The sequence below is a fragment of the Dama dama genome, chromosome 15 (genome assembly GCF_033118175.1).
Source record: "Dama dama isolate Ldn47 chromosome 15, ASM3311817v1, whole genome shotgun sequence".
NCBI classification, from domain to species: Eukaryota; Metazoa; Chordata; class Mammalia; order Artiodactyla; family Cervidae; genus Dama; species Dama dama.
The window spans coordinates 39662753-39677007 of record NC_083695.1 but is presented as its reverse complement, the minus strand read 5'-3'; positions in this window follow the sequence as shown (position 1 = coordinate 39677007).

Below are 14255 nucleotides of genomic sequence, written 5' to 3'. Positions count from 1 at the left end.
TTCTGTTGTTTTCACTTCTGCAGATAGTCATGAGGCTGAGGCAGATAATTGTTGCTTCCTTTTACAAGGGGATTCTATTATCCCCTTACTTTGTCCAGCATTCTGGCTGCCTGGGATTCTTAACCAAAACTTTGTTCCTGTTTGATCTGAGTATTTTCTGGATCTGTATTTATTAAATTCCTGAAATTTACTATTGATCAAGATTACTGGGGAAGGGAATACTACAGATGGACTTCCCTGATAGTTTAGTTGGTAAGGAATCCGCCTGCAATGCAGGAGACCCTGGCTTGATTCCTGGGTCGAGAAAATCCACTGGAGAAGGGATAGGCTACCCACTCCAGTTTTCCTGGGCTTCCCTAGTGGCTCAGCTGGTAAAGAATCTGCCTGCAATGTGAGAGACCTGGGTTCGATCCCTGGGTTGGGAAGATCTCCTGGAGAAGGGAAAAGCTAACCACTCCAGTACGCTGGCCTAGAGAATTTCATGGACTGTATAGTCCTTGGGGTCGCAAAGAGTCAGACACAGCTGAGCAACTTTCACTTTCTTTCATATTACAGATGACAGTAAATCCCCTGACCTCCATGCTGAATCATCTTTGTACCCATTGATTGCCTTTGCAAATCAAGGCTTAATTGCTCTGGTCCCTGGGTCGGGAAGATCCTCTGGAGGAGGGCATCACAACCCACCCCAGTATTCTTTCCTAGAGAATCTCATGGATGGAGGAGCCTGGCAGGCTACCGTCTCTAGAGTCACAAAAAGTTGGACATGACTGAAGCAACTTAGCAAGCACACAGTAAACTCCATTTCATGCCTGTTAAAAGAGCAACATGAAAACCCTAAACACCTAAGGAGAACTTTCAACTTCTGATTATAACAATAACCATGTTTCCTAGTGAAAGAGTTCTCATGGGCAATTAAAGACTTCTAAATCCATGATCCCAAAGTTGACTGTATAAGAATTAAAATTTCTTTCAATGGGTTCTTTAGTGTAATAACCTCCATTTGGTTACTAGACCTGTGTATCCTGACTGTTCAGGAATTATCTCAAAATATTGGATTCAGATCTAAGGTATTTGCTCTGTTCTTCCAGAGAGGATTATAATAATGCAGTTTTGCAGTCCAGCTAAAGTTATAATTGAGTTGTTTCAATCCAGATGTTTCTTTGTAGTGGGTACATGATAACACTTGTGAAATTCTACTTGTATGTCATGGAGGTAATGTTGTGTAGATTAGCCATGATGATGAATAAGGCATTCTGGAAATCCATAATATGGGCACTGCAGAAGCTCTTCAGTCAAGGAAGCCATATGTTTCATATGCAAAATATATTTGTCCCCTGAAGGAAGCATCACTGACATCTCTATGATGGAAGGGCTTTAATGTCATCAACTTACCAGCTGGTTTATCCAGGAAATATTCTTATATGGGAACCAGTGAAGAAATGCTCGGTGCTAGCTTCAGCTTTTATATGGTGGGCAGTAAGTAGGTTTCACAATCAGATCAACCTTTATTAGGGGAGATTCAAGTTATAAAGCTCATATACCATTACCACCTTTGCCACCATGGCCACCTTGTACGTTTTTTCATGAAATAAGCACTGCAGTGGTTTGGGGCAGGAATCCTATTGACAATCACAGACTAGATATCTTGTCTATTGAGGGACAAATCTATCATGTTTCTATATACTTAGGATAGTCTTTTCAAGTATGTTCAGCAAATACACTGGGAAGCTAGAGGTAGTGTCTCCCTCCGGATCAGATGGTATATTTGTTTCTTGGCTAGGATAATAAAGGCAATATCTTCGCTTGGGGATAAAGATTGGGCAAGTTTGCTAGAAGTGCCCTTTGAAGATTAGGAGTTTTCTAAGCACTTGTACTTCAGCTGTGACATAAATCCACTGTGTATCAGTGCTTGATTATGCATCATCCACATGAGAACTGGGGAGGATCAAGGGGAGCCAATGCATATGTGTATCTCATACTTTGTGCTGTGACATAAGTAATAAACTGTTTAAATCTATTTGATCTTCTTGTCTCTCTGTGGGTCAGATCTATGGATATATGGCAATACAAACTAGCAACCTTAGGAACTGAATCTGCTTGGGTCTATGTGACCAAATGACATTGCCTACTTGATTGTTGAATATCTTAACCGCAGGGATACGTTTTAGTGGGATTTTCTAAGGCAGAATATCTTTATGCTGTCTGTGGTACTTGTTCACTTTAAGTTGAAGATTACTATGTAGCATGGTGCAAAAGAGTTTCTTTCCCTGAAATTGATGAAATTAACGAGATCACAGAGTCAAAAGTGAAAAGTCAAAAGTTGTGCTTAACCATAAGAAGTACAGAGTTGTGAATTATCCCAGTAAGCCACGAGGTAGAGTGGGGATTAGTCTTTTGACCATAGAGATCTATGTTATTAAAGATTATGTGTGAAATTTGGCTAAATTTTACAAATTTGGCCAACATATATGCAGGGCCATGCTCCCTCTGAGATTCTGGGTAGGATACTGCCTTGCTTTTCCCAGTTTCTGGTGGTGGCATTTAATCCTTGGCATTCCTTGACTTGCAGCTGCCTCATTCTAGTCTCTGCCTCTGTCATCATGCAGCATTTGCCCTGCGTGTCTCTATTCTGATGGCAATTTCCTCCTCTTATATGGACAATGGTCACAATCATATTGGATTAGGAACCACTCTAATGACCTTCTCTTAATTACATCTGCAAAGACATTAATTCCTAAGAGGGTGGCATTCACATTTATGAAAGATGAGGATGTCAACATATCTTTTTATGGACACAATTTAATTAATAACTCCTCGAACAAAGAGACCAACCATGTGCTCTTCAACTTTATGGGCAGATTGGTAGGAAAGAAATGAAATCGTAACATTCTGTAATTTATTTAGAGAGACTGTGTACAAAGGTGAGGCTGCATTATAGAAACCAAAATCTGCACAGCTAGAATTAGTTTAAATTTGTGACCACCTCTAAGATTATGTGAATAAGAGGATGCAATAACTCCAAAGAAGACATACAGATGGCTAACAAACACATGAAAAGATGCTCAACATCACTCATTATCAGAGAAATGCAAATCAAAACCACAACGAGGTACCATTACACGCCAGTCAGGATGGCTGCTACCCAAAAGTCTACAAGCAATAAATGCTGGAGAGGGTGTGGAGAAAAGGGAACCCTCTTACACTGTTGGTGGGAATGCAAACTAGTACAGCCACTATGGAGAACAGTGTGGAGATTTCTTAAAACACTGGAAATAGAACTGCTATGTGACCCAGCAATACCACTTCTGGGCATACACACTGAGGAAACCAGATCTGAAAGAGACACATGCACCCCAATGTTCATCGCAGCACTGTTTATAATAGCCAGGACATGGAAGCAACCTAGATGCCCATCAGCAGACAAATGGATAAGGAAGCTGTGGTACATATACACCATGGAATATTACTCAGCCATTAAAAAGAATTCATTTGAACCAGTTCTGATGAGATGGATGAAACTGGAGTTTATACAGAGTGAAGTAAGCCAGAAAGATAAAGAACATTACAGCATACTAAAACATATATATGGAATTTAGAAAGATGGTAACGATAACCCTATATGCAAAACAGAAAAAGAGACACAGATGTACAGAACAGACTTTTGGACTCTGTGGGAGAAGGCGAGGGTGGGATGTTTCGAGAGAACAGCATGTATATTATCTATAGTGAAACAGATCACAGCCCAGGTGGGATGCATGAGACAAGTGCTCGGGCCTGGTGCACTGGGAAAACCCAGAGGAATCGGGTGGAGAGGGAGGTGGGAGGGGGGATCGGGATGGGGAATACATGTAACTCCATGGCTGATTCATGTCAATGTATGACAAAACCCACTGCAATGTTGTGAAGTAATTAGCCTCCAACTAATAAAAATAAATGGAAAAAAAAAAGTAAATTATGGGCATGAGTCTAGTAAGATCTTTACAATTTCCAGACATTCTTTTGATTCATTGTAATAACTAATTAAAAAGTGTATAATTCCCTTGCTAACACTAGTGAAGGGGGCACCCTTTCTGCCCCTTTCTGATGTCTGTGTCAGAAGCTTTCTCTATCTCTTTTATACTTTGATAAAACTTTGTTTCAAAAAAAAAATAAAGAGACTATTTACAAAGGTGAGGCTGCATTATAGGAACCAAAATCTGCACAGTTAGAATTAGTTTAAATTTGTGACCACCTCTAAGATTATGTGAATAAGAGGATGCAATAACTGTAATTTATAGAGAGGAGTCATATGGAGAGCATATTCTGACAGTACATTTAATCTTTAAATAAAGGAATTCAGCCATCCCCAATCATCCTATCAGAGTGAGAGCTGGGGGAATATGCACCTGGTCCTTATAATCTTATTTTATAATCTCCTGCCATGCCTTCTTTGGGTCAAACCCAGGTGTTAGGTACCCAGCACATAGAACATGGATAGAAAGTGTAGAAGGTTAATATGGAGGGCCAGAGAAAAAATATCCAGCACAATTCATGTAACTGCGGTTCACAAAATAAAGGAAATAAAATAGATCATAATTTTTAAATTCAAGATATTTTCTGTGAGAATCTAATTATTGTCATGGACTGGCCAGCATCAAAGTTGATAATACAAATTCTTGGTAATAATGTTGGGTAAGAGGGTAATTCTGTCCAATATTTAAAAGCAAATCCATTTGGTTCTGCCACTTTTTGTAGAATTATTTTTTCATATCTATTGGACGTAGCATAAACACTATTCAAAGATGTTCATGGAGTCATGCTAATAATATAAGAAGCCTGAGAAATATCTAAAAGTTTATAAGGAAGTTTATGTAAAAAATCAGCCTGTCAATTTAATAGAACTTTATAAATCCACAAAAGTCATAAGCTAAAACATTTAGTTTAAATTGTAGATGGAGTATATACATTAACCTTCTCTCTAACTTGAAATCATAGTATAATTCAATAGAAACAAAAATAACGGGATAAAGGAAATAATCAACTTTCCTTTCAGAAGGAAGAGAGGACCAAATGTCTAAGTTGTCTTCTATATGAATAAAATTTTTTCCTGAATAATTTATTATGTTTTCCAAATGTGTTGACTGACCCATAAATGTAAATTATTTTATACCAATTTCCGCTTATGTGTAGGTCTACTTATGAGCTCAACAATTCAGTCCATTTTTTGTTTGTTTGTTTTGATTTTATTTATTCTTTTGTTCATGCAAACACATATTGCAAATATTTTCTCCCAATCTACGTCTTGCTTGTTTGTTTTCTTTCCAGCATATTTTGATGAGCAGAGTTTTTAATTTGAATGAACTTCAGCATCCCTTTCTTTAAATTTTATGCTTAGTGATTTTTTTGTGTCATCTATGAAACCTTTGACAAGCAAAGTTTTTGAAGGAATTCTCTTATGTTGTCTTTCAGAACATTTATAATTCATATTTCATATTTAAGGCTATGGTCCATCACAAATTAATTTTTGTTTATGCTTCTAGGAGTGGATCAGTTTATTTATCACGTTGTTTAAGCTTCATTTGTGAGAAATATTTTCTTTCTACTGTTTAATTGCCTCAATGCCTTAGTGAAATAAAAAGTATATTTCTCTGCATTCCTTGTCATATGTTATGCCAGTGAGATAGAGGGATCTGGGAAGAGTCCTTTATTCTTTCCTCCTGCATTCCATTGGAATGTGGCCACAAGGTTTCCATCTTGGGACATGAGACAGAAGTCACAGGTTATTATTGCTCTCCCAGCTTAAAAATAGGCAGAGTTCTCAGTTGACAAACATGGAACCCATATCCAACTAGCTCTGGCAACTTCCCACAGAATTTTGTTATACTGGAGAAAGCTATATTTATTTTTGTAATTCATAAGGGAAGATAAAATGGAATACAAAAAATAAAAAATATTTTATCTCCTTTAAAATTTCTTATTATTTTCATATGAATGAGTGTCTTTTGCATCTTTTTATACCCTGACTAGAAGTTGAAATCCATCAGTTGGTTTTTAAATTTCAATAATTTGTTTTTATTTCCAAAATTATTTTCCTTTAAGTTAGCTTGGTTACTTTTTGATAATCTATAATTCCTTGATCTATTTTGTAGTTCCATCTTTTACTTATTAAACATTTCATTGTATCTTCATCTGGTAACTATAATATCTGATTTTCTTAAAGAGGTATACATTTTTTTTTCTTTCACTGGCAGTCAGTCATAGTGGATTATTTGCTTGTGTGTTTTATCATCTTTTATTGTGAATTCATGTTTGATTAATTTTAACTTATAGAAATAACTCAGGTCTTAATGGGAGAATTATTCTGAGAGAATTTTAGTTTGTTTATACCTAGAACCAGGGAGCACCAATAAACTAGCGCTCACATCAGCCTCTTATGACATCTAGAAATATCTTGAGTCTCACAATTAGCACTGGGTTTGACATTTGAGAAATTTCTCTTATAATTAAGCCATATCTCTGACTTCAGTTCCTTTGATATTCCCTTCCCTTCCAGCCCGGTAGTACAACTTTATATTTTATGCAACTTAATTACTTTGTGACTAAAAGGCTTTTCAAATGTTCTACTTCATCAAATGGACAGAAAATGATATTTGAGAAAATAATTTTCAAAATAAAATATTCATTATCTAGCAACCTGCAGTTTGATCCTTGGGCAAAATAAAGACATTTTCAATATGTAAAGCATTAGAAGGTTTATCTAAGATTCTTTAACTTATATACCAGTAAAACAAAGAGCTTAACAAAAAGTTAAAATATTATATTTAGGAAAAGGCACATTTATCTATGTAGCTAATGGGTGATGTGTAATGAGAAGTAGTTATACCTAGAAAATAGGCTTCTCAGATTAATTCAGGTAAGCAAAGAGTGGAAAGGAGTATGTTTTTCATAAGGGGAATGAATAGAACATATAGGATAGACCTTGGGTGAAATTTAAGGTATGAAAAACTATACTTTGAGTAACTGTGGATGGTAAAAGAAGAGTGTAAGTTCATGTTTGAATTTAGAAATATTCTTCTTTTTGTTGTTGTTCAGTTGCTCAGTCATGTCTCACTCTTTGCAACCCCATGAACTGCAGCATGCCAGGCCTCCGTGTCCTTCACCACCTCCCAGAGCCTGCTCACATCCATGTCCATCGAGTTGGTGATGCCATCCAACCATCTCATCCTCTGTCATCCCCTTCTTCTGCCTTCAATTTTTCCCAGCATCAGGGTCTTTTCTAATGAGTTGGCTCTTCCCATCAAGTTGTCAAAGTACTGGAGCTTCAGCATCAGTTCTTTCAATTCAGGATTGATTTCCTTTAGGATTGGCTGGTTTGATCTCCTTGCAGTCCAAGGGGCTCTCAAGAGTCTTCTCCAACACCACAGTTCAAAAACATCAATTCTTTGGCAATCAGCCTTCTTTATGGTCCAGCTTTAACATCCATACATGACTACTTGAAACACCATAGCTTTGACTATACAGACCTTTGTCAGCAAAGTAATGTCTCTGCTTTTTAATGTGCTGTCTAGGTTTGTCATAGTTTCCTTCCAAGGAACAAACATCTTTTAATTTCATGGCTGCAGTCATCATCTTCAGTTATTTTGGAGCCCAAGAAAATAAAGTCTGTCATTCTTTCCATTATTTCCCCATCTATTTGCCATGAAATGATGTGACTGGATGCCATGATGTTAGTTTTTTGAATGTTGAGTTTTAAGCTAGCCTTTTCACTCTCCTCTTTCACCTTCATCAGGAGGCTCTTTACTTCCACTTTGCTTTCTGCCATGAGGGTGGTGTCATCTGCATATCTGAGGTTATTGATATTTATCCCAGCAATCTTTATTCCAGCTTGTGCTTCATCCAGCCCAGCATTTCACATGATGTACTCTTTGTATAACTTAAATAAGCAGGGTGACAATATGTAGCCTTGACCTATTCCTTTCCCAATTTTAAACCAGTCCCTTGTTCCATGTCTGGTTCTAACTGTTGCTTTTTGATCTGCATACAGGAAGGCCTGCATACAGATTTCTCAGGAGGCAGGTAAAGTGGTCTGGTATTCCCATCTCTTTAAGAATTTTCCACAGTTTATTGTGATCCACACAGTCAAAGGCTTTAGCATAGTCAATGAAGTAGAATTAGGTGTTTTTCTGGAGTTCTCTTGCTTTTTCTATGATCCAGTGAACGTTAGCAATCTGATCTCTGGTTCCTCTGCCTTGTCTAAAACCACCTGGAACATCTGGAAGTTCTCAGTTCCAATATTGTTGAACCATGGCTTGGAGAATTTTGAGCATTAGCCAGAAATCATGGCATTGACCTTCAAAAAAAGAACTGTACACTTCTTGGCTTTGCAGTAAATAGATTTACAAAGGAATTGACAATATCCTTTATTGACTTTCGAATTTTAGAATCTACAGAGCAAAAGCAGAAGTTTTAATGATGGCCTCAAAATGAAATGTTAATTCCACATCCTAATATAGGAGAGGAGAGACAAGAGGAAGGAAAGAAAACTGGAAATAAAGAATACGGTATCAATCTCTTTGAATAATCTTCTCCCTGTGATTGATTGTACAAGAATGAGTGTTTGTACATGCTATTAAAGGTGAAGAGTTGACCAGTAGTGAAGGAGAGTAATACTCAGCTAACATGAGAGAATGGAAAGCAGTATGGTGACAGTGGTCTAAGTATATGAAATTTTCTTGTCTTAATAAGTAGAATGTTAACCAAAAATAGCTAACATAGATGAGTGAGTGGATACTAATAAAAACACATCATTTAGAAATAGAAACTTTGTATTAGCTTTTTATATCCGTGTAAAAATTTACCACAAGTTAGTGGCATTAAACAGTGTCTACTTATTCTCTTTTGTTTTGTGGGTCAGAAGTCTGACTGGCCCATCTGAGTTCTACACTGAGCATTTCGCAATACTGGAAGATCTGGGGAAGAATCCACTTACAAGTTCATTTAGGCTGTTGGCAGAATACCTGCAGCCCATTTTCCTTGCTGGTTATGGGCAGGGGATGCTCTCTACTCCTGAAGGCCACTTGTATTCCCTCTCACAGGCCATCCCCATCTTCAGACCAGCAGTGGCGTTTGGAGTTCTTGTTACTTTAAGAGTTTTTCTAGCTTGTTTTTCTCTTTTCCCTTTGTGCCTTCCTCTTCACTTTCCTCTTCTGCTACTAATCAGAGAGCATGCTCTGATTTAAAGGGTTTGTGTGATGAAGTTGGGCTTCCCTAGTGGCTCAGTTGTAAAGAATCTGCCTGCCAGTGCAGGAGATGCAAGAGATGGGGGTTCAATCCCTGGGTCGGGAAAATACCCTCAAAAAGGAAATGGCAGCCCACTCCAGTATTCTTCCCTGGGAAATCCCATGGACAGAGGAGCCTGGTGGGATGCAGTCCATGGGGTCACAGAATCAGACAGACTTAGCGACTTAGAATGAGCTTGACAAGCATGTGATTATTTTCAGTTCAGTCTCTCAGTCGTGTCCAACTCTTTGTGACCCCATGGATTGCAGCACGTCAAGCTTCCCTGTCCATCACCAACTCCCGGAGCTTGCTCAAACTTGTGTCCATCTAGTCAGTGATACCATCCAACCATCTCATCCTCTGTCGTCCCCTTCTCCTGCCTTCAATCTTTCCAGCATCAGAGTCTTTTCCAGTGAGTCAGTTTTTTGCATCAGGTGGCCAAAGTATTGGAGATTCAGCTTCAGCATCAGTCCTTTCAAAGAATATTCAGGACTGATATCCTTTAGGATTGACTAGATTGATCTCCTTGCAGTCCAAGGGACTCTCAGTGATTATATTAGGTCCTTGTTTTTTAAAGCTCAACTGTGGAATATAACATAACACAATCATAGGGACTGAGATTCCAGGACACTCATAAGTTGCAGGATAAGGGGCTGTGGAATCTTGTGGCTGTTGCTAGAAATTCTGTTTCCTACAGAATTCACTTCTAAAAATTCCAAAGAAAAATGGCAGAAAGTATTTTTTTTCCTGTGTGGAATATTATTGATGCTCAGATTCTCCAAAATATGCTTGGAATTTAACATTCTATTTTTAAAAAGGCAAAAATTGAATTCTGTGGATAAAATAAAAAATTATTCAATCAATTTTTGGATCAATATTATATATTAGGTAAAATATATTTAGTAGTTTATTTTAACCACAAAAAATAAAGCATAAGAATGTGTTTTTAGAAAACAAAGAAAATATGTTTAATTTGTAATTGAATTAGAAATATGTATTTTAGTTTGTAAAATCTGAACCTTTTTAAAAATTACTGTAAATAAAGTTAGGGCTTCCATGGTGCCTCAGTGGTAAAGAATCTGTCTGCAATTCTGGAGACCTGAGTTCAATCCCTGGGTTGGGAAGATTCCCCGGAAGAAGGAAATGGCAACCCAATCCAATATTCTTGCCTGGGAAATCCCATGGAAAAGGAGCCTGGATGGCTACAGTCCATGGGGTTGCAAAGAGTCGGACACCACTGAGCACACACAATTGAGGATCAACCGATAAATAAAGTTAAATAATCCAGAACTAAAAAGGATAAGGCTTTCAACTTACAAAAAATTAATGTACGTTATCATATAACATGATATGCCACTTATGGCAGAAAGTGAAGACGGACTAAAGAGCCTCTTGATGAAAGTGAAAGAGGAGAGTGAAAAAGTTGGTTTAAAGCTCAACATTCAGAAAACTAAGATCATGGCATCCGGTCCCATCACTTCATGGCAAATAGATGGGGAAACAGTGGAAACAGTGGCTGACTTTATTTTGGGGGGCTCCAAAATCACTGCAGATGGTGATTGGAGCCATGAAATTAAAAGACGCTTACTCCTTGGAAGGAAAGTAATGACCAGCCTAGACAGCATATTAAAAAGCAGAGACATTACTTTGTCAACAAAGGTATGTCTAGTCAAGGCTATGGTTTTTCCAGTAGTCATGTATGGATGTGAGAGTTGGACTATAAGGAAAGCTGAGCGCTGAAGAAGTGATACTTTTGAACTGTGGTGTTGGAGAAGACTCTTGAGAGTCCCTTGGACTGCAAGGAGATCCAACCAGTCCATCCTAAAGGAAATTAGCCCTGGGTCATTGGAAGGACTGATGTTGAAGCTGAAACTCCAATATTTTGGCCACCTGATGTGAAGAGCTGACCCATTTGAAAAGACCCTGATGTTGGAAAAGAATTGAATTGAAGAATTCCTGATGTTGGAAAAGAATTGAAGGCAGGAGGAGAAGGGGACGATAGAGGATGAGATGGTTAGATGGCATCACTGACTCAATGGACAAGAGTTTGGGTAAACTCTGGGAGTTGGTGATGGACAGGGAGGCCTGGCGTGCTGTGGTTCATGGGGTCGCAAAGAGTCGGACACGACTAAGTGACTGAACTGAACTGAATCATATACCAGAATAAGAAAAATATATTATTAATAAACTATTGTATACTCATTAAAATAATGGACCAAATTTATTAATAGATAATTCACAATGGGAAATACAAGTGGCTTATAAACTTATGAAAAGATTTTAATCTTATTGCTAGCCAAGAAAGTGAGAATTAAAAATAAAACAAAAATATTATTTGTTCAGTGGATTAGCAATTTAAAAATATACACAATATACCCTTTCAGGGACACTTTATTCTCCCTGACTGGATCTACTCCTCCTAATTTGTACCTCACTGGAATCTTGAATATTCACATTGCACTATTATTGAAGTTGTAACTTTATGTTTATATGCCATAATTAATCTCTCTCATACTTAATCATTGGGTCTTAGCATAATGTCTAGACTATGGAAAATGCTTTCTAAATATACATTTGAATGGTTTAAAAAACTGCTTTTGAGAATATAGGATAATGCATAACCTCATGTATTTTGTCAGAAGGAAAAACTGCTATAAATTTTTTGAAGCAATTTAGGAATACTTAATAAAACATGTAATGAACAAACATTTAACCAGGTGATTTAATTTCTTTAAGAAATTTTTTCCTTAAGTTATCGAAGTGTAATTGACTTATAACATTATATTAGTTTCATGAGTAAAACACAGTGATTTCATATTTACACTTATTCTTAAATAGTTACCACAATAAGACTAGCTAACATCCATCACTACACATAGCTAAAATTGTTTTTATTGTACGAGAACTTTTCAGATGTATTCTTTTAGCAACTTTCAAAAGTACAATACAATATTCTTAACTATAATCACAGTGCTGTAGGTTACATTCCAATAACTTATTTTTTTTTTCCCCTGGGAGTTTATGCTTCTTGACACCTTTCATCCATCTTGCCACACCCCACACACCTAACTCTGGCAATCACCTATCTGTTTTTCACATCTATAAGTAAGGGGGTTTATTTGGTTTGTCTTTTTTATATTCCACATGAAAGTAACATAATATTGTCTATGCTTTTCTCTGTCTGACTTATTTTACTTAGCATAATGCCATTAAGGTCCATAGGTCCATTCATATTTTCACAAGCAGCATAATTTCATTCTTTTTTTATGGCTGAATAATATTCTAACACACACACACATATATATTGTTTTTATCTATTCATCCATTAGTGAAAACTGAAGTTCTTGCTATGTCTTGGCTATTGTAAGTAATACTGCTATGAACGTGAGGGGGCAAATATCTTTTCCAGTTAGTGTTTTCATTTTCTTCCAATAAATAGGCAGATATAGAATTGCTGGGCTGTGTTTTAGTTCTCTTGTTAATTTTTCGAGGTAACTCAATATTGTTTCTATAGTGGTTGCATTAGTTTACATGCCCAACAGTGCACAAGGGTTTCTTTTATCCACATACCAATCAACACTTGATATTTCCTGTCTTTTTGATAATAGACATTTTGACAGGTGTGAAGTAATATCTCACTGTGGTTTTGATTTGTATTTCCCTGTTTAGTGATGTTGCCATCTTTTCATGTGTCTGTTGTTTATCTATACATCTTTGCAAAAAGTCTATCCAAGTCTTCTTCCTAATTTTCAACTGGGTTGTATGTTTTGTATGTGTGTGTGTTTTGCTACTGAGTTGTATGAGTTATTTATATATTTTTGATACTAACCCTTTATCAGATATGTGATGTGCAAGTCTTATCTACCATTCAATAGGCTGTCTTTTCACTTTGTTGATGATTTCCTTTGCTTACAGAAGTTTTTAGTTTTATCTAGTCCCACAAAAATGTTTTCATTTTTTATTGCTTTTATTACATTTGTGAGAACCCATTTTTAATATTTGAAGATCAACATCTGATTGCTTTATCTCATTATCAGTTAATAATAAAGGTAAAAATAATAGTTTATTTATCAAAAGTAAGAGGCAAAGAATAATTTGTTCAGATATTTAAAACATTTTAAGATTTTTAAAAATATTCAGCATTTTATGCAATGTCTTGTTATTCAGTTGTTTTAACTTTATTGTTTTCTTAACTTTATGACCTTATGAACTGAACACTAAGAAATATTCTCCACCTTGAAGGAGGTCACTAAGAAATATTCTCCACCTTGAAGGAGGTCAGTCATCTCTCTTATGAAATTTTTACAAGTAATTTCATAAGTAACTCATCAAAAATGAATTTTATTCAATATATTTCTAAATTAGTTCAGTCTATAAATACTGTCAGTGCAGTAGAGGATGACATATGATAGCTGTTTACATAAGTCAAATTTATAAAAATCCCAAATTTATAAGCCAAAGTAAGCTTTAAAAGCTTCTAACATGTATTGCATGCTACATGTGCTAAATAAATAATACCAACCACACTTAGTACTGAGAGTCATATAACCAGAGGCCAGTTTGTTTCAGCATTTTTACACATTTTGCAATTAAACCTTGCACCCTCTCCAGGGCCCATCTTTCCACCAAATTACTTAAAAAACATAAGTAAAATAATGATATATATAAAAATATTATATATTGACCAATAACAAAGAGATTTCTTTCTTTAAAAGCTAATTGAAAAGGCTGGTGATAATTAACCTTGGACTCTATACATAATATATCTTGATTCAGACTAGTTGTACTTACTGAACATGGCAACATTATACACTATCGTCTTTGTAAATTATTACCTCTAACTCTTGAATAATAACTATTTGCAACCAAAACTGTCACTTAATAAATAGGCAAAGTGAAAAACTATACCAAGATGGAAATATTATAAACCTTTGGTAAGCAATGAGTACCTAACCATCAAGGGACTTACCAGGTGGTGCAGTGGTAAAGAATCCACC